Source organism: Cetorhinus maximus, chromosome 21 (assembly GCF_964194155.1).
Source record: "Cetorhinus maximus chromosome 21, sCetMax3.hap1.1, whole genome shotgun sequence".
Lineage (NCBI taxonomy): Eukaryota > Metazoa > Chordata > Chondrichthyes > Lamniformes > Cetorhinidae > Cetorhinus > Cetorhinus maximus.
In genome coordinates this window covers 35,644,789-35,666,777 of record NC_135899.1, presented here as the reverse complement: position 1 = coordinate 35,666,777, position 21,989 = coordinate 35,644,789, and the positions used below count along the sequence as shown (strand labels likewise).

The 21,989-nt window shown below is 48.4% G+C and overlaps 1 protein-coding gene and 1 pseudogene across 3 annotated transcripts in view; one reads left to right on the top strand and one right to left on the bottom strand.

The window, feature by feature from the left end:
* The window catches only part of LOC144695267 (uncharacterized), a 556,511-nt gene that overhangs the window by 90,058 nt on the left and 444,464 nt on the right, over positions 1–21,989 (bottom strand). The window lies entirely within an intron of this gene.
* Positions 1–21,989, top strand: part of LOC144695167 (uncharacterized) — a 78,035-nt pseudogene that overhangs the window by 8,079 nt on the left and 47,967 nt on the right. The window contains exon 2 of the transcript XR_013579895.1: positions 14,296–15,946. The product of XR_013579895.1 is annotated as an uncharacterized LOC144695167 (transcript). The remainder of the gene's footprint in view (positions 1–14,295; positions 15,947–21,989) is intronic.

The following is a 21,989-nucleotide window of genomic DNA, read 5'->3' as shown; positions in this document are numbered from 1 at the left end:
TGTTGGCCTGCTGTGTCTGACAGAACATCTCTTAATATGTGTGTAATCACTGCATAAAGCAGCCTGCTTAATCAGCACCCCATCCACCACCTTAAACATTCACTCCCTTCACCATCAACGCTCAGTGGCAGCAGTGTGTACCATCTACAAGATGCACTGCAGTAACTCACCAAGGCTCCTTAGACAGCACCTTACAAACCCATGACCACTACCATCTAGAAGGACAAGAGCAGGAGACACATGGCAACACCACCACCTGCAAGTTCCCCACCAAGTCACACACCATCCTGACTTGGAAATATATCACCGTTCCTTCACTGTCACAGGGTCAAAATACTGGAACTCCCTCCCGAACAGCACTGTGGGTGTACCTATACCACATGGACTGCAGTGGTTCAAGAAGGCAGCTCACCACCAGCTTCTCAAGGGTAAATAAGGGGTGAGCAACAAATGCTGGTTTAGCCAGTGATGTTCACATCCCATGAATGAATAAAAATTAGTTGTATGAAATAGTCACTGAGCATTGATAGAATGCCTGAATGTGGTTGTAATAAGGCACATGTTACGTGTCTGACTGGTATTGGATCAGGTGTCTCTGAACACAGTGTGGGGTTTATGTACAGGAGAACGGGCTGTTGGACAGCTTGTTGCTGAGCCAGAGTCAATAGAGGATTAAGGGAGATGGTTATACATAGGGATGCACAGCAAGACTCCAGAAGAAAGCTCACTGACAGGAAGACGAGGCCCTACAGCTGGAGGAGCAGGTAATGAATGAAATAAGTAAACTGCACTGTGACCTGGGAGTTTGAACCATTTTCAGTTGTTGCTGAGCCATGGGGATTTGTTTCAATGACATTTGTGCTGATTTCATTATAATCTGTCAAAGTGAAGGAGGAGAAATCCCTGTGGATGTTGGAAGTGATTCTGGTTGGAACTCGCTGTGAAGTAAAATCCCTGGTGTAAATTCGGTGGTGAATTAAAGAGCTGCAATGAACTCCAGATTGACTTTCATAAACTGTCTGCTCAAACTAGAGTTACCAACCCTCCAGGACTGGTCTGGAGTCTCCAGGGATTAAAGATTAATAATCTTCACACTGCAACAACCAAGCTGGGAGAAAAATCATTCCTGGAGGCATCGATTGTTTATTGGCCTTACCATCTGTTGATAATCACATTGACATCGTGGCCACCAGGGGTCAAAATCATTTCTTTGCTGAGGGTTCTTTGTGAGACTTTTTGATTTTTGGGGGCTACTTTTTAGTTTTCAGGGGCTCCTCAATGGTAAAGCAGATCGAAAGATTTAAGTTAGAAACCAAACTGTTCTCAATGGAATAATTTGTGAACTCGCTCTACACCTCCAGTAAAGGATATTAAAGAAACGAGACTTGGTGCTGGGCAGGCGGTCAAGAATCCAGCAACAATTAAACAGTTTTTCTTCATTCACCCTCCCACCCACCCCCCACTCCCCACCCTGTCGTCCTCCTCCTGATATTCTGACTGATATTGAAGCAAACTCAAGGCCTGGAAGGTATGACTCTTCTGGATCGGGACTGGACTCCCAACTGTTTCCAAACATCAAAACTTTTTATTGAAACAAGAAAACACAGGCACAACGACAACCAATAAAAGCTTGTATACAGACAAACAGTTAAAGAAAAATCAAAGCGAATAGAAAAGACTGGATTTCACCCACAATATTCTTTCTCCCTCTACCCGAGATCTCTCAACTTTATTCACAAAATAATTTATTGGACAAATATGAGGAAGGAAGCCATTAGGAAGGATTTAATGTCTTTTTTTTATTTGGTTATTGTTGTTCCAGCAGGAGTTTGTAAACTTGAAAGCCCGGCCCAGGAGGAGGGTTTTAGAAGGAAAAATAAAGAATTTTTAAAAATGAGTTGGGAAATCGTATACAGAAATAATAACTTGCTAGTGTGAAAGTGAGACATATTATCTGTCTTCCACATCCTCTCTCTCTCTCCCTTTCCCTGAGGCCTCCTTTTCTTTTCAAGCCCCCTCTCCTTCCTCAGTATCTCTCTTTTTTCTGTTCCTCTCCTCCCTTTCTCATTCTCTCTCTCCATTGCTTCCTCTCTCCCTCCCTTTCACATTTCCCATCACTCTTTCTCTCTCTCTCCCTCCCTCTCACATTCCCTCTCCCTCCGTCCCTCTCTATCACATTCTCCCTCTCTCACAGTCAGAGCTTGAGCTACTTTACCTGCACTAGAGCCTCCACCATCTTGTCCTTCCTTTGTTCTCTGGATCCCCAATGGCAGTGCCAAGATCCCAATTCTCTTTTTCTTTTCTGTTGAAATGGGAGGGTTGTTGTAATTGGGAGAGGGATGGGGTGTCGGGAGGGGTCTGCTTATTTATAAATAATTTTAAAAGACCCACCTCAGTGCATCCTCGCTGGCGACTGCCAGAAATAGTCCTCTCCCCCACTCAATAAAAAACGCACAACTTGAAAAGGATTTTTAAAAAATAAATAATTCCAAAGGGACAAAATAGTGTCAACTATCCATTGACTCCCAAGTTCAGAGTGTCTCTCCTGTGCTGCAACTCTTCCAATCGCAGATTCTGTCTCTTGCGAGCTCCAGCTCCTCCAATCACAGATTCTGTCTCTCCCGTGCTCCAGCTCCTCCAATCACAGATTCTGTCTCTCCTGTGCTCCAGCTCCTCCAATCATAGATATTGCATCCTAACCCTTTCTTAAATTGTTCACCCCCATTTTTGCTTTTTTGCTGTTGCTACTGACAGTTTGACATTGAATTCACTGGTGTCCCCTTGTGTCTGGAGGACTCACCGTATTATAAAGCCAGAGGGGCTGCAATGTGCCCTCCAACCATTAGATGCGCTGTACCTGGAGGACTCACCACACCCACCACCCTCCCGCCCCACCCCTTTCCCCGGTCCTGCTTCTAAGCAAAATATCCGATGACATCTAGATTACAAAAGTAGGGAGGTCATGTTGGAGTTGTATAGAACCTTGGTGAGGCCACAGCTGGAGTACTGTGTGCAGTTCTGGTCACCACATTATAGGAAGGATGTGATTGCATTGGAGGGGGTGCAGAGGAGATTCACCAGGATGTTGCCTGGGATGAAACATTTAAGTTATGAAGAGAGGTTGGATGGACTTGGGTTGTTTTCGTTGGAGCAGAGAAGACTGAGGGGCGACCTGATCGAGGTGTACAAGATTATGAGGGGCATGGACAGGGTGGATAGGGAGTAGCTGTTCCCCTTAGTTGAAGGGTCAGTCACAAGGAGGCATAGGTTCAAGGTGAGGGGCAGGAAGTTTAGGGGGGATGTGAGGAAAAACCTTTTTACCCAGAGGGTGGTGACGGTCTGGAATGCACTGCCTGGGAGGGTGGTGGAGGCAGGTTGCCTCACATCCGTTAAAAAGTACCTTGATGAGCACTTGGCATGTCATAACATTCAAGGCTATGGGCCAAGTGCTGGTAAATGGGATTTGGTAGGTAGGTCAGGTGTTTCTTACGTGTCGGTGCAGACCAAAAGGCCTCTTCTGCACTGTGATTCTGTGTGTGAGATTAAGGTCAGTAATACAGGAGCGTCTGAGTGACTGAGGCAGGTGAGTCTTGATCCTGAACTGGGTGTGCGACTGACTCAGGTTAATCCGACTCTCCAGGGACAGTTTAGATGGAGCTTGACTCTGTATCTAACCCATGTGAGTGTTTGATGGGACAATGTCAATCTGGAGAAGTTATTCTATCCCTATTTTAAATGTGGAGAAGTTCATATCCCGTTGTTTTTTTCAATTGATGAGGGTTTCTTCCTCTGTCACTATTTCAGACAGTGAGTTCCAGATCCTCACCACCCTCTGGGTGAAAATAATACTCTTCAACTCCCTTCTAATCCTTCCATCAATTACTTTAAATCTCTGCTCCCTGGTTATTGACCTCTCAGCTCAGGGAAATAAGATTGAAACAATCCCATCAGCTGCCTCTGCCACTTCCCTCCCTTCCACTAGCCCACCTGGACAAACTTCCATTACTGCTCCCTCCTGCCTGATCCCTAAACTCACATCTTTCTCTCCTATCTCTCCTCATGCCCTCTCTGAGCTCATGTTGTCCATGAGACCCACTTCCTGTTCCCTCGACCCTATTCTCACTAAACTGCTGATCACCCAACTTCCCCTCCTGGTCCCCATGTTAGCCAATATTGTTCATGGTTCTCTCTCTTAAGCTGTTGTCCCTCTCTCCTTTAAATCTGCTGTTATCACCCCCTCCTCAAAAAAACCTTTGATCCCTCCGTCCTTGCAAACTACCGTCCCATCTTCAATCTCCCTTTCCTCTCCAAAGTCCTTGACCGTGTTGTTTGCTCCCAAATCTTGGAAAGGGTCATGGGTCAGGTGAGAGGTGTGGGGCAGAGCAAGGGGTCAGGCAACAACTGTGGAATCAGGTGAGAGGCAAGAAGCTGGCAGAGAGGTCTGGGGAGGAGTGACGAATTATCCGCAAGTCACTCTCCCAGTCATAGAATCAATCTCCGAGTCACAGTCACTAACCAGGACAAGAGTCAATCTTTTCTCCCTTCTCCTCAGTTCGGCCTCCTCTGCCTCTCTCTCCTGTGCATGTGCTGATCCCACCACTGCATGTTATAACTGCCTTGGATGCTGTGGGTCTTCCTCTTCTGACACATCCCACACTGATGATGTCAGTTTGAAAGCCTCCGAGGATGAAGAATGCTATTCCCACACTAGAAATCTCTGTCAAACATTTACCGGGGGAACTGAGACAGCAGCTGCAATAAGTGAGGTTTTATTCAGATGGGACAATGACAAGTTTAAATCCCCACCTGATCTGCTGCTCAAAGTCGCCTCCGTTTCACCGGTCAGTTTCCCAAACTTCAGGAAACTCATGTTAGTCCAGAAATGTTTGGATTGGCTGTGAGAGACGTCAATCAGAGAGCCCACCCACTCTGCCCATTCCCTCCCCTTCCTCTTCCACAGCTGCTTCACTTCCTGTAGGGACTCAAAACCAACTCAGGACATGGTGAGTGAACGAACACAATTTATAATAATTACATCACATAATATCCACACTAATCTTCAGGCAGCCTGACTATCCTGTGGGGAATCAGCTGTGGAAATGCCCCTTATGCTGTGTGAGAACATCCAGCTGAGAGAGCTGTTTACTCGGTGCTTTGTGCTGAACTGTTTGCCTGGAGCTGTGTGTTGGATATTGAGTGTGTTTATTGGAAGCATTTCCCTTCTGATTTACAGGCTGACTTTTGTTGATGGCTCATTACTGAATATGAGATACTGGGCCTGGGTGAGGGATGTGCAGACGGTGTTGATCACTGGGGCCTGAGCCTATAGGGGTTCCTGGGCTCATTGGCCAATAGCCTGTCAATCAGATCTGACAGCATCTGCGGAGAGGAATACTGTTAACGTTTCGAGTCCGTATGACTCTATCAGAACTGATGAAGAGTCATACGGACTCGAAACGTTAACTGTGTTCCTCTCCGCAGATGCTGTCAGACCTGCTGAGTTTTGCCAGCTATTTTTGTTTTTGTTTCAGATTTCCAGCATCCGCAGCATTTTGCTTTTAGCCTGTCAATCAGAATGGTTTCTTCCCTTCCTTACCTCTCCACAGAGTCTGCTCTTAATCATTGGTAGCTGTAGCCCTGGCTTCCCCTATATGAGAGAGAGAGTGAAGGAGTGAGTGAGGGAGTGTGAGAAAGTAAGGGAGTGTGAGTGTGATAGAGTATGTGAGTGAGATACAGAGTGTGAGTGAAAGACTGAGAGTGTGTTTGAGGATGGGGGAGAGAGTGCATGTGTGTATGTGACAGAGAGAGGGTGTGTGAATGAGCTAGAGAACCCTGAGACTGGAAATAAACCAGACACACCACAAGTCTGCTCAGTGTCGGGGGACACACACCAACCCGCTCCTCTTCTTCCTCCCTCCCCAAAAACCTATCCACACACCAGGCCGGGAGAGGAGGAACATCCAGACTGAAAGGCAACTCACTTCCGACCCCCACTTTCATATGAATTCTGCCAAGGCCAGCTCAGTGTGTGAGCCACCAGAGACAAACACGAGGTCAATGTTAGTTAAACCCAACTCCTTAGCTCAGCCGTGGTCCCCTCCCCCCTCCTGTGACCTGGACTTGGGGCCTAGTCTGTCTGTCTCTATCTCTCTCTCTCTTTCTCTCCAGCTCTTCTTAAGCGAGAAGGCACAAAAGGTTTTATTAGTTCGCTCTGCTGCTTGGTAGTTTTGAAATGGTCATTTTTACGGATTACTCATTTTAAGAAATAATCAACTTATTGCTTTGACATTGAATTTGTCTTTGACCAGCAGGTTTTTATGTTTTCTTCATATCTTAATGTATTTTTAAAATTTATATTCAATGTTGTTCCAAACCAGATCTCAGGCAGCTACTGCTGGAGTTCTTGCTGAAGGGGAATAAGGATCTCACAGGAATCTGATTTATTTTTGGAGAGCTGGTGAAATGGGTTATTTTTTGCTCCAATAGAAATGGGAGGTGTTTGGAAATGTTCAGCGTGTCTGGTGGCATTTGTGCAGACAGAAAGAGGTCAGTGAGCCTTCATCAGAACCAGTGCAGATTGCGGACCTGAAACATTGTGTGGAATCGTTACCCGCCAGCCGCGATGGTGGGTTTTCACGCCGTATCGTCCCAAACCCTGCTCATTACTTATGCATGCCCGGGAAACATGCCATTTCCATGGCGGGCGGGCTCTCATGCACCCGCCACGCCATCACCTCACCACTTCATCACGCCGCACGCACACATCTCAGCGCTTCCAGCCCACGACTGCTGCAGGGAAGATTTTCACGAAAGGCAAAAAGACTGCAGCCCCCAGGTTTAGCGACACGTCACTGGAATGCCTTTTGGATGCCGTGGAGGCCTGCTGCAATGTCCTCTACCCCCAATGTGGCCACAGGATGGGTGGTGACCCGACCAACCAGGCTTGGGAGGCAGTGGCAGTTGTGGTCAGCGCCAATGCCCTTCAAAAGAGGACAGCCACCCAGTGCCGCAAGAGGATGAAAGATCTCCTCCATTCCGCGAGGGTAAGTCATTCTTCTCACACTCTCAACTCTCACTCACAAACACATCACACATTCCCAGTGATCTCACTCACTGCCAGTTCAAGGGACATCACCATTTACTCTCTCACACACACCTTCATTGTCCTCATCCCGTCCATGGGACCACTCACCACCCACACACACTTATCATCTGGCCTGACAGGCATCCTGCTTACACTCTCTCCATCTCTATCCATACAGGACAAGCTGGCACACAACAAGAGGAAGAGGTTGCAGACTGGTGGAGGAATGCCTGAAATCAAGGTCCTCGGAGACTTTGAAAACAGCCATCCAGCTGGCTGGCGACGATCTGGATGGGTCCTGTCCTGATGGTGAGGTCGGCAGCACTCTACTAAGTGAGGATCCAGCAGTGCAACATCCATCAGACAACCGTGCTGTGAGTGATCTGTCCTGCTTCACAGGCCACTGCCATGCACTAATTATCTCTCCTTGCTTTCGCAGGCACATCGGGGAAACAGCCGAGGGAGTATATGACCCAGGGCCTCCAATCACGCAGCCCTCTCATGTACACACTGTTGGAGGCCAACTATGGCATCAGCGATGGAGTTGAATCTGTGCAGCAGTGCAGGAGCAATGTCTTGAACCAAGGTCTCATGCTCTAATCCAAGCCCCAAAGCAACCTCTGGAGGAATCTGAAAGCACCCTCCTTGACGAGCCTCTGGACTTGGTCATGTCACAATTGCTGGAGCTGCAAAGGCAAGCTCGGGAGCATCAGGAAGGAATGTCCACTGCACTCCTCAGATTGCAAGGCCTGATGGAGGAGTCCATCCGCCTTCAGGCTGAGGTGATAGCACTGGCATGCCAACGCACCAAAGTCAACACTGGTAGGATGGTGGCCGCATGAGAGACGTGCGGGACAGCTCGATCTCACTCCAGCTACCCCTTCTTCTCAAGGAGTCAGCCAAGGGCCCTCGGGCACCCATAGGGAGGAGGATCAGCAGGTGCATACCTCGGGACCATCCGTCCAGGTGACTCTGGGAGTGTCCAGCCCATGCGGCTCCCCTCTTCCTGTGATCCCAGCAGCTCCTACTTCAAAGAGGCTGCCAAAGAGGCTGCCACTGCCATACAGCAACACCCTGAAAGCAGACCGGGGCCCTCCAGGTCTCAGCCCTCCAGAGGATGCTCGTCAAGGTCATCACAGACAGGGCGCCGCAGTCAGCAGATTGCCTCTACCTCCGCTGTGGATGTCCGGGGAGCACCAAGACGTAGTGGCAGGGTTAGGAAAGTTATGATTTAGTTGCACAGCCTGGGCACGGGTGTTAATCACTTGTTCATACTGTTCACTATTGTCAATAAACTCCCAAGAATGTCTCCCTGCCTAAGGCTCCTTGTTCTGATGAGCGGTGTTCATGTCACTCAGATGTGAAACCTTTTTGCACAAGATAAAGGCAGGTGTCTCAGTCCAGGGCTTCTTCCCTGTGCTCTGTGCAGCCTTCAGACCAAAGTGATGGTCCGGTCTCACATTCCCTGGACACATTACTGATGCCTGCACCTCGACGGTGCTTATCATTGCTGCCAGAGTGTAGTGGGCAGGCGTCACAGAGTTCCATCATTCTGTCAGTGTGCTCTCAGCACCTTTAAGGTGGGGCTGGCCCCCCATCTCTTCAGCATCTGTGACTAGTGGTGCTGTGCTCCTGAAGGGCTCAGGGCTGTAGGCTGACATAGGATCAGGTGCTAAAGTTTTATGGCTGCGTCTCTATGATATGACCCTGATCACAGAGTGCAAGCAAGCTGCCCTTGGCCAAACAGGAGTCAGACATTCTCAGAGACTATGTGAAGATTTATGGAGTGTCCTCACTGCATATTGTCATCATCCTCCTGCAATCGAGTGACTATTAGGGCCTCCACTGCATCCCCATGGCAGGAACATTATGACAGAGGGTATTTGAGCTGCCATAAGCCAGACTGGAGTCAAATGTTCACAGACGCAATGTGAGGGTCTATAGTGTCACCTCACTGCATGTCGTCATCATCCTCCACAAATCTAGCAGCTATGAAGGCCTCCCGAGTGCACCTGCCTCATCTGGCCAGTGTGAGGGCCTCAGCCCCGTCATCATCGCCTTCGAGGGACCTCCTCACCCTCATCCCCATCAGCGCCCTCCTCATCTGAGGAGCCCTCCAGGTCTTGCATCTCCTCCTCAGCCAGCTCCTCTCTCCTTTGCAGCGCCAGTTGTAAAGGGTGTAGCAGACGACGATGATGCATGATACGCTCTGTGGGCTGCATTGCAGGGCTCCACCAGACTGGTCTGGGCACTGAAACCTCATCTTCATCATCCTGATGCTCCATCAAGTTGTGAGTTGCAGCATGAGCCTCATTATACCATCATTCTGCTGCAGTCTGAGGCCACTGCACAGGTAGCATCAGCCACATCCTCTGCGGATAGCCCTTGTCCCTGAGGAACAATCCTTGCAGTTTCTATGGAGCCTGGAATACGTCAGGGAGCTGTGACCGACTGAGAATGTAGGCGTCGTGTACACTTACTGGAAACCGTGCACAGACCTGCTGGATGTGTTTCTGGTGGTCGCACACCAGCTGCACATTCAGCAAATAGAATCCCTTGCGGTTGATGTTGTTGACCACGTATTGTGATGGAGACCTGCAGTCGAAGTCATCCTGCACCTGTGGGAAACCCGAGATCTGGGCAAATCCGAATCGCTCTTGCATCCTGGCTGTCCTAGTCCCGGGTCAAATGCACAAAGTTGTGTGCCTTCAAAAGATGGCATCCTTGACCTTCATGGATGCATTTATGGGTGGAGGCTTGTGATATCCCACAGAGGTCACCTGTGGAGCCCTGCAAGGAGCAGCTGGTGTAGAAATTGAGCACCGCTCTCACTTTGATGGCCACGGGCAGTGGATGCACTCCATGTCCCCGTGGCGCCAAATCCTGCAGCCGGTGGCAGATGTGAGCGACCAGTTCCCAAGACATGCGCAGTTTTCGGCGACACAGGTTCTCAGTAATCTAAAGGAATGAAAGGCGGAGTCTATAGACCCTGGGTGTCGCTACACGCTGATCAGTGACGGCTCACTGTGGCTCTTCGGCAGCTTGTGCGGGAGCCCCAGCCGCCTCTTCTTCCAGAGAGTGCTGCCCCTCCCTCTGCGCAGCCAGGACCCTCAGTCGCTCTGTCCTCTGTCGTCTTTGCTCTCTGTAGGCCATGAGGCTACATAAAGAGAGAGACACATGGGTGTACTAAGAAACTGTCCTGGTTAAGTGTGAAAGCCCCTTAACGCATCGCAAAGAGTGCTGGCCACCAATTGGATGGCCAGAGTTTAATGTGCTACATGGCTCCCTGAAAACCCACCCACCTCCACCCCACTCAACCTGATTGTCAGCAGCTTTGCCCATTGGGCTGCATGCTTTGCTCTCAGCTCAGGCGCAGGCATTCCCCTAACCCGCACTGCAAGGCTGCACTGTTAGCTTGAACCATGGGGAGACTGGTCCAAACAAGATGATGACATTGTAAGGGGCTGTGAGCTCCAGTGACTGCTCCATGGCCAGCTTTAGCGAGGAGATTGTACAACATGTGCAGTCATCCATCTGTTCTGCAGTCGACTAAAATGCTCAGTTTGCAGTCTGTGCTCAAGCATTAAAAGCTCTGGAGCACTTGGTGGCACTTTGATGCCTCTAAGTTGCTTGAGTGGGCAGATAAGCTAGAAGCCCAACTCCAGTCATATCAATGGCTGTGCCTGAACTGTGTCAGTTGCAGAGGAATGATCACTTTATATAAGGTGTCCCCTAATGTGTGGCCGCTTCCCTCGCCCACCCCCACCAAACCCCCCCCCCCCCCCCCCACTCCACCCCCAACCATGCGCCTCAAGCTTGAAGTCCAACAGGCAACCATGGCAAGCGCTCCACAACGTTGCTGTGTGCTCACCTCCTAACTCCCCTCAAAGTGCAGCCCGCACATCTTTTATATGTTGTTGTGAAACACGTCAGTGAGCTTTCCCACCGACGTGGGCGGACGCGCCAGTGACGGGGGGACAATTCCAGCGGGCAGCCCTAATAATGATAAGAAGATGTATTACAATGAGGTCCAATGGTGGGAAACGTGGCCCGCCATCAGCAGGCTGAACGGACAATCGCAAACTGGTTTCTTGTGAAACCGATCGCGCGATATTGTCCGCTCACACTACCAAAAACACCCAATGCCAAATCCTGGCTATTGACTCTGTTCCTCTCTCCACAGATGCTGCCTAGCCTTCTGAGTATTTCCAGCATTTTCTGTTTATATTTCAGATTTCCAGCATTCTACAGTAGTTTTCTCTCCTATTATATGCCCCATCCTGGGCATTTGAAATGTGGTTAGTTTCAATTTAAAATAAGAAAATATTTATCATTCAATGCAAAGTTTAATTTTTCTGTTACCAAAGCCCACTTGTGTGGAGAGAAATAGCACATGATTACAGGTGAATTGTTGGTGCTACTTTACTGAAAGGCGTTGCAATTTGTAAACTTGGAAGTGAAACCACAAGGCATATGCAAACAGAATATATCACTGTAATTTAAGGTATTCTCACTTACACATGGGATTGTTGTTTGCAGTGCTTGTTGTTAGGTTCATGTCGTTTGGATGCTGGCATCGAGATATTGCATAGGGCCAGGATCAAAGAAGTAGAGCTGGTTGCGTACTATGAACAACCAAGTTGTGTGTAATTGTCTGACAAATTTATGGTTGTAAAATGTATCCAACTAAAGCCTGAGCTTTCGATGGGCTTTATAAATAGATGCGTAGAGTACAAAAGCCAAGAAGTTTTTCTAAAGCTACATAAACAGTTTGACCCCAGTGTGAACAGCAAAGAATGACAAAAAGATTAAGGAGGGAAAAATTAGAATATGCGAAAAAGCTAGCTAGTAACATAAAGACAGATAGAGTTTCAATAGATATTTAAATAAGAAAAGAATTAACAAAGTGAGCATGGTCCTATAGAGAGTGCGTCTGGGGAATTGATAATGGAAAATAGGGAGATGGTGGGTGAATTAAACAGGTATTTTGCTTCTGTCTTCACTATAGAGGACACAAGTAACATCCTGGAAATAGCTGTAAATCAGGAAATGGAAGGAAAGGAGGAACTCGGGGAAAATTACAATCACTGGGGAAGTGGCATTGAGCAAATTGTTGGGGCTGCGAGCTGACAATCTCCAGCTCCGGACGGACTTCACCCTAAGGTCCTGGCTAGTGAGATAGTTGACTCACTTGTTTTAATTTTCCAAAATTCCCTAGATTTGGGGAAGGTTCTATTAGATTGCAAAATAGCAAATATAACTCCTTTATTCAAAAAGGGAGGGAAACAGAAAGCAGGAAACAACAGGCTAGTTAGCTGAACATCTGTCATGGGGAGGTGGTGGTGTAGTGGTATTGTCACTGGACTGGTAATCCCGAGACCCATGGTAATGCTCTGGGGACCTGGGTTTGAATCTCACCATGGCAGATGGTGGAATTTGAATTCAATAAATATCTGGAATTAAACGTCTAATGATGACCATGAAACCATTGTCGATTGTCATAAAAACCCATCTGGTTCACTAATGTCCTTTAGGGGAGGAAATCTGCTGTCCTCACCTGGTCATAGCAATGTGGTCTTAAATGCTTCCTCACCAAGGGCAATTAGGGGTGGGCAATAAATGCTGGCCTAGCCCACATCCCATGAATGAATCAAAAAAAAAGAAAATGTTAGCAGGACACTTAGAAAAATTCAAGGCAATTAGGCAGAGTCAACATGGTTTTGTAAAAGGGAAATTGTGTTAATCAATTTATTAGAGTTCTTTGTGCTGTGCTTAGATTTCCAGAAGGCATTTGATAAAGTGCCACATCAAAGGTTATTGCAGTAAATAAAAGCTCATGGTGTAGGGGGTAACATATTGGATGGATAGAAGATGGGCAGGAAGACTAATAGGAAGCAGAGTGTTGGCATAAATGGGTCTTTTTCTGGTTGGCTGGATGTGATGAGTGGTGTGCTACAGGAATTAGTGCTGGGGCCTCAACTTTTTACAATTTACATAAATGACTTGGATGAAGGAACCGAAGAAATGGTTGCTATACCTGCTGACGTCACAAAGATAGGTAGAAAAGTAAATTGTGAAGAGGACTGTAAGGAGGCTACAAAGTGACCTAGTTTAAGTGAGTGAGCAAAGATCTGGCAAATGGAGTATAATGTGGGCAAATGTGAAATCTTTCATTTTGGCAGGAAGAATAAAAAAGCTTATTATCTAAATGGTGAGAGATTGCGGGGCTCTGAAATTCAGAGGGATCTGGGTGCATGAATCACAAACGGTTAGTATGCAGGTACAGCAGGTAATTAGGAAAGCTAATAGAATGCTATTATTTATTGTGAGGGGAATTGATTACAAAAGTAGGCAGGTTATGCTTCAGTTGTACAGGGCATTGGAGTACTGTCTCCTTATTTAAAGAAAGATATAAATGCATTAGAAGCAGTTCAGGGAAGGTTTACTAGACTAATACCAGGAATGGGCGTGTTGTTTTATGAGGAAAGGTTGGACAGGTTAGGCCTGTATCCACTGGAATTTAGAAGAGTAAGAGGTGACTTAATTGAAAACTTTAAGATCCTGAGGGGTCTTGACAGGGTGGATGTGGAGAGGATATTTCCTCTTGTGGGAGAATCTAATAAGGGGTCGCTCATTTAAGGCAGAGATGAGGAGAAAGTTTTGCTCTCAGAGGGTTGTGAGTCTTTGGAACTCTCTTCCTGAAAAGGCGGTGGAAGCAGAGTCTTTGGATATTTTTAAGGCAGAGCTAGATAGATTCTTGATTAACAAGGGGATGAAAGGTTATCGGGTGTAGGCAGGAATTTGGAGTTGAGGTTCCATTCAGATCAGCCATGATCTTATTGAATGGCGGAGCAGGTTCGAGAGGCTGAGTGGCTGACTGCTGCTCCTAATTCGTATGTTCACAATACTGCATGCCTGAAGGTTGTGAACAGGAGGATTAAAGTGGGTGGTGGATATAAGAGGCCCGGAAACAGGGCCATCATTTCTGTCCATTGCCCTGGGTGTACCTACACCACATGGCCTGCAGAGATTCAAGAAGGCGGCTCAACACCACCTTCTCAAGGGCAATTAGGGATGGGTAATAATTGCTGGCCTAGCCAGCAACACCCACAACCTGTGAAAGTATAAATCAAAATGAACTGAGGAGTCAGCCCCTTTAACAAGGAAGTAGAGAGTTGGAGGAAATCATGTTTCCTTTTCCTATTTTACAGAAGGATTTCACCGTACTACACCAGAGAATACAGAGAGAGGATAGACACCACAGATAGATCCTGACCATCACCCAGGTAACAACTGCACAACTGTGGGAAGACATCCAGACCCTTCGCAGCATTGCACAACGCAGAGAAGGTTGGGTAGTGAAACCATCATCTGGAAACCGTTTGGGTCAGGGGAGTTTTGACATATCATCAGATCTGAAACTGGTCAGTGGTGTGGAGCCTTTCATTAGAACCAACCTTTCTGAAGGTTCGGCTATGGACGATCGGTCAGGGTGAGGCTGGGAAGAAGTGTGAGTGGCTCCAAGTGTGGTGAGAGCTTCAATCATTCATCAAGCCTCATGAACCACAGACTTATTCCTACAGGTGAGAGGCTGTTCAAGTGTGAGGTGTGAGGAGGGCTCCATAGGCTCATAAGATCTCCTCATCAGCAAGGTGCATCTAGCCTACAACTGTTAACACAAGGAGGAGCTTCATGGAAGAGAAACCATTCAAGTGTGAGTTGTGTGATCGAGCTTTCACACAGTCATCGACGCTTGTGAATCACCGACGCATTCACACAGGGGAGAAGCCATTCAAGTGTGAGTTGTGTAACCAGGGCTTTGCACAATTATCAGGCCTGGTGAATCACCGGCCCATTCACACAGGGGAAAAACCATTCACGTGTGAGCTGTGTGGCAAATCCTTCTCGCGGTCATCAACCCTCCTTGTCCATCAACGCACTCACACAGGGGAGAAACCATTCAGATGCAAAATGTGTATCAAATCATTCTCTGATTCATCGACCCTCCACAGACACCAACGCATTCACACAGGGGAGAAACCATTCACATGTGAGGTCTGTGACAAATCATTCTCATCGTCATCAGATCTCCGCATACACCAACGGATTCACACCGGCGAGAAACCGTTCAAGTGCGAGGTGTGTGATAAATCATTCTCATCATCATCGGATCTCCGCATACACCAACGCATTCACACCGGGGAGAAACCATTCAAATGCGAGGTGTGTGACAAATCATTCTCGAAGTCAGGGAACCTCTGCACACACCACCGCACCCACACAGGGGAGAAACTGTTCAAGTGTAAGGTGTGTGACAAGTCATTCTCTGACTCATCGAGACTCCTGCTCCATCAGAGGATTCACACAGGGGAGAAACCATTCATGTGCAAGGTGTGTAATAAATCATTCTCGGTGTCATCAAGCCTCCGTGTACACCACCGCATTCACACTGGGGAGAAACCATTCACGTGCAATGTGTGCAACAAATCATTCTCGAGGTCATGCAACCTCCATGTCCATCAAAGGATCCATACAAGGGGAGTAACCCTTGACGTGTAAGGTTTGTGATGAAGCTTTCATGACGTCTTGGACTATCCAGGACACCAGAGGATTCACACATGGGAAAAACTCTTCAGGTGCAATGTTTGTGACAAGGCTTTCACCCATTCTTCCGATCTCCTGAAGCACTAGTGGATCCACACTGGTGAGAAACCATTCAGGTGTGAGGTGTGTGACAAGGCTTTCACACAGTCAGCGTATTCACACAGGGGAGAAACCCTATCGGTACGAGTTCTGTCAGAAATCCTTCTCACAAATGTAGGACCTCCTGGAACATCAGTGAACCCACACAGGAACTACCTGGTCAAGCTCTAGTCAATCTGTCATCAGAGCGTGAATGTCTACATAATCTCACTGCAAAGGATGTTCAGTGGGCACAGAACAAGAAGCAGCTTTCACTCACATCAAACAACTAGTGACGACAACCCCAGTGCTGAGGTACGATGATGTCAATGATGAAGTCATCCTGCAGTGAGATGCCAGTGAAACAGGACTTGGAGCAACCCTCATGCAGCAAGGATAACCAGTTGTGTTTGTATCCAGAGCATTGACACAAACTGAACGACACTTTGCACAGATTGAGAAAGAGAGCCTGGCTATTGTCTTTGCTTGTGAGTATTTCAACCAGTACGTGTTTGGGAGAGAGAAAGTGATGGTGCAGTCTGACCACAAGACATTTCAAAGCATCTTTCTCAAATCGCTTCTAACTGCTCCAAAGCGATTGCAAAAGATATTACTTCATTTGCAGAGATGTCATTTGTAAGTGAAGTACAAGCAAGAGAAGCAGATGAACATCGCCAACATGCTGTCAAGAGCTGCAGTCCCTTTGAAGGAAGTTGATAATGCTAATACAGAGTGTGAAATCTTCCAGATTCAACAAGAAGCAACAGCACAACATGCTCTGGAAGTCATCAACCTAACAGACAGTGAATCTGATAGACAAGCGTCTTGCTCAGATCAAGAAAACTACACAATGAGATACAACTCTTCAAATGTTACAGGAAGTTGTGATGAAAGGATGGCCTGAAACCATCATGGACACACCTGTTGCTGTGCGAGAGTATTGGACTGACAGAGATGAAAGGATCGCCCAAGATGGCATCTTGCACAAAGGGACTCAGGTCATTATCCCTAAGGAGATGAGAAAAGAGATGCTGAAGCGCATCCACACAAACCATCAAGGAATCGAGTTTAGTCTGAGGGAGGGAAGAGAAGTGCTTTGCTGGCCAAACGTGAGCAATGAGATTAAGGACCACATCAGTCAGTGCGATGTGTGTAATGAATATCAAGCTAAGCAAGATAAAGAGCTGTTCATGTCTCATGACGTCCCTGACAGACCATGGATGAAGCTTGGAGTAGACCTCTTCACTCTCACTGGAACTGATTATCCTGTCACAGTCGACTACTATTCTGACTACTGGGAGTTAGACCAGCTGATGTCAACGACTACCAGTGAGATTGTAGAAAGCCTGAAAGCACACGTCAGTCGTCATGGCATTCCTGACACTGTGATGAGTGACAATGGCCCTCAGTTCACGAGTGAAGAATTCAGACATTTGATGAATGATTGGGAAATTCAGCGCTACACATCATCATCATATCCCCAGTCAAATGGAAAGGCTAAGACAGCAGTGAAACTGCCAAAGGGATCATCAAAAAATGAACTAGCCCCATCACAGATGTGTACAAGGCAATCTTAGAGTGGAGAAACACACCTACTGAAGGCATGGAAAGTTGTCCAGTCCAGTGACTAATGTCACGCTGCACCCAGACTACTCTTCCAACAGCTAAAAAACTACTGAGGCCAGAAGTAGTAACAGGGAGTGAGTGATAAGATCAAAATGAAATGACAGAGACAAATTTCACTTTAATAAAGCTGCCACATCGTTGCCAGAGCTGAGAGTTGGAGAGCCAGTCAGAGTGAAAGCATTCAACACATTCAACAAAAGTCAGCTCACTTGGCAACTTGGGTCCTGTGTAGAGAAGTTGTCACCTCGATCGTACATGGTGAAAGTGAAGGACCAGATCTATCGTCACAACCGCAGACATCTACGTGCAACTGGAGAAGCTGCTTCTTCACAGCAGATCCGATTTCACCAACTAAGCAAGGAACTGAAAGACCATCAATCCCAGAGGTCAACCATTCCCCAACAAATGCAGTGGATCAGCAGCAACAATTACCACAGCAACAACACTCGCCATGGCAACAACATCCCTGAGAGAGACTTCTTTTTTGCAAAAATATACTTTATTCATAAAATATCTTCAACAACATTTCAAACCATTTCAAAAGCACCATCACAAAAATACAATCAGGTTCAACTTTTACAATGTGTATCACGAAATGCATCAATACAATAAATGAATATTACAATCATTTGCAGACATTCATTTTGAGCTGTACAACCCGAGGGGATTTAAACAGTTCCCAGCCCCTCGGTGCACTGTGGCAGAAAGGTCTTAGGCAGCAACCCTTCCCCATTGCGCCTTTGCGGCAGCTGCCCCAAGCTTTAGTGCGTCCCTCAGCACGTAGTCCTGGACTTTGGAATGTGCCAGTCTGCAACACTCAGTCGGGGACAACTCTTTGTGCTTGAAAACCAACAAGTTTCGGGCAGACCAAAGAGCGTCTTTCACCGAGTTGATGATCCTCCAGCTGCAGTTGATGTTTGTCTCGGTGTGTGTCCCTGGGAACAGCCTGTAGACCACAGAGTCCTGTGTCACAGAACTGCTCGGGATGAACCTCGACAGAAACCACTGCATCTCTCTCCAGACCTTCTTTGGAAAGGCACAATTCACAAGAAGTTGAACATCGGTCTCTTCCCCACCACAGCCACCTCGAGGGCAAGGTGCCGAGGGGGTGAGACTCCTGGCGTGTAGGAAGGATCTGACGGGGAGGGCCTTTCTCACCACCAGCCAAGCTACATCTTGGTGCTTGTTGGAAAGTTCTGGTGATGAGGCATTCTGCCAAATGACTTTGACAGTCTGCTCAGGGTGCCATCCCACAGGATCCACCCTCTCCTTTTCCCTCAGGGCCTCTAAGACGTTACGTGCTGACCACTGCCTGATGGACTTGTGGTCAAAGGTGTTTCTCTGCATAAATTTTTTCACGAGAGACAGGTGGTACGGCACGGTCCAACTACTTGGAGCGTTCCGCGGCAGCGTGGCCAGACCCATCCTTCGCAACACTGGGGACAGGTAGAACCTCAGCAAGTAGTGACACTTGGTGTTTGTATACTGAGGGCCTACGCACCGCTTGATGCAGTCACCCACAAAGGTGGCCATCAGTATGAAGGCGATGTTGGGCATGTTTTTTCCCCCTTTATCTAGAGGCTTGTACATCGCGTCCCTGCGGACACGATCCATTTTTGACCTCCAGTTAAAGCGGAAGATGGCTCGAGTGATCGCCACTACGCAGGAGTGTGGAATGGGCCAGACCTGCGCCACGTACAGCAACAGCGAGAGTGCCTCACACCTGATGACCAGGTTCTTACCCGCAATGGAGAGAGAGCATCGCTCCCACATGCCCAGTTTCCTTTTCACCATAGACACTCGCTCCTTCCAGTTTCTAACGCATGCCTGGTCCCTCCGAACCATAACCCCAGCACCTTCAGGCCGTCAGCCCTGACAGTGAAGGGGACAAAGGATCGGTCAGCCCAGTTCCCAAAGAAAATGGCCTCGCTCTTCCCACGATTTACCTTGGCTCCCGAGGCCAGTTCGAACTGGTCGCAGATGTGGATCAGTCTGCGCACCGACAGCAGATCCGAGCAGAAGACGGCGACATTGTCCATGTACAGGGAGGCTTTGATCTGAGTGCCTCCACTGCCAGGGATCGTCACTCCTCTTAAGCCTGGATCCTTCCTGATGGACTCAGCAAAGGGTTATTTGCAACACACGAAAAGAACAGGCGAGAGAGTACAGCCCTGCCTGACTCCAGATTTAATCGGAAAGCTATCTGATTCCCACCCATGATTGAGACTGCGCTACTGATGTTAGTGCAGAGCAGTTGGATCCAATTGCGAGTTCCCTCCCCAAACCCCATTTTGGAGAGCACATCCACCATGTACGTGTGCGATATTCTGTCAAAGGCCTTCTCCTGATCCAGGCTGATGAGGCAGGTATCCACACCCCTGTCCTGTGCATAGGCAATCGTATCCCTGAGCAGCGCGAGGCTGTCCAAGATCTTCCTGCCCGGCACAGTGCAGGTCTGGTCAGGGTGGATCACCCATTCCAGAGCGGATTTGACCCGATTGGCGATGACCTTGGACAGAATCTTATAGTCCACATTCAACAGTGAAATGGGTCACCAATTTCTAATTTCCTCCCTTTGCCCTTTGTGCTTGTAGATGAGGGTGATGATGCCTTTCCTCGTGGATTCTGACATACTGCCGGCCAGGAGCATACTCTCGTACACTTTTAGCAAGTCTGGGCCGATCCAGTTCCACAGAGCCGAATACAACTCCGCCGGCAAGCCTTCGCTTCCGGGAGTTTTACTCTTCTCGAAGGACTCAAGGGCCTTCGTCAGGAGTTAGCGGTTTGTCCAGGCTCTCCCGTGTACTGTCGTCTAAGACCTCCGTGATAGAGGACAGGAAGTCTGGGAGGCTGTGCTGTCTGTGGGCTTCACGTCATACAATCCGGCATAAAAGGATTTGCTGATCCTCAAAATGTCGGACCGCGATGACTTTACTGAGCCGTTTTCTTCCTTCAGGCTGCTGATCACAGAGCTCTCTCTGTGTACCTTTTGGAAGAAGAAACGTGAGCATGTCTCATCCTGCTCCACGGAGCGGACTCTGGAACGGAAGATGATCTTGGAGGCCTCCGAGGCAAAGAACGAGGCTTGCTGGCTCTTCACCTCTTGGAGTTCCTTCTTGACATCGACCCCCATCGACTGCAGCCGGAGCAGATTCTGCATGTTTTTCTGGAGTTGGGACATTTCCCTCTGTTCCTTTCTAGCTTTCTGGGTGCCTTTGAGGATGAAAAACCTCTTAATGTTTCCCTTGATCGCTTCCCACCAGTGTGTCAGGGACTCAAAGTGGGGTTTCACGGTTCTCCAACCTTTGTAATCCCTCTTGAGCTCCTCAATGTTCTCTGGGGTCAGCAGTTGCACGTTTAGCTTCCATACCCCCCTGCCCACCCTCTGGTCCTTCTCTAAGTGGCAGTCAGCCAGTAGGAGGCAGTGGTCAGAGAAAAACACCGGCTTGACGTCGGTGGATCTGACTGCGAATGCACGGGACACAAACAGGAAGTCTATCCTGGAACGGATGGACCCGTCTGGCCGCGACCAGGTGTATCTACGCTGCGCTCCGTCTGCAGGGTTGCTGAAGACGTCGTGCAGCTTGGCATCCTTAACTGTTTCCATCAGGGATCTGGACGTAGCGTCCAATCTGCTGTCGGCCCTGCTGGATCGTCCAGCCGCATCGATGATGCAGTTGAAGTCACCGCCCAGAATGACCGGCCTGGAGGTCGCCAGCAGCAGTGGGAGCTGCTGAAAAACCTCCAGCCACTCGGCCCCTTGTGACGGGGCGTACACATTAATTAACCGGAGTGGAGCATTCTTGTACATTACGTCTGCTACGAGGAGGCGCCCGCTCACCACCTCCTTCGGAGACGGTGAAGTTGCCACCCCACAGCAGAATACCCAGGCCGGAGGAACGAGAGTTGTTTCTGCCAGACCAGATCGATGGCCCATGGGACCACCATCGTGACCATTGCCTGTAGGAGCTGAGGTGCGGTATCGCACACTCCTGCAGAAACAACAGGTCAGCTATGACCTTGGCATGGTAGTCCAAGGTCGCAACACATCGCGTAGTAGATTTAATGCTATGCACATTTATGGATACAATCTTTAAACCCATTTTAAAGCATTTATTCTCTTACCAAACCTGTTGTCTCTGAGAGTCCCAGACATTTAGTCTGCTCCTTCATACCCATAGTGTGCTCAAATTGCCTCACTTTGAGCTGAGGAAACTGTCCTGAAACTCCCCATTGGCAGTGTTCTGCTCGGGTAGCATCTGAGGGTCCAAGCAGAGAGCGGGGTTTGAAATGACCTTTGTTGGAGAAGCTTCTCCAATCCTCTCCCCCTCTGGGGCGTTGCTGCTCCCGTCTTCCTGGAGCTGGGGTGCGCTGAGTGTCTCACTGCTCCCAGATTCCTGGGGCTGTGGTGCGCTGGCCTCTTCGGGTTGTGGGCAAAGTTGGGGTGCGCTGGTCTCCTCATTGTCTCCAATGTTCTGGAGCTCGGGTGTCTCGTCCTCCAACTCCCTAGAGCTTTGCCGCTTCTTCTGAGGGTGCCGCCCTGGCCCTTCTTCGTACGAAGAGCTGCTGCCCTTGTCATCCGTGTCAGATGGGAGAC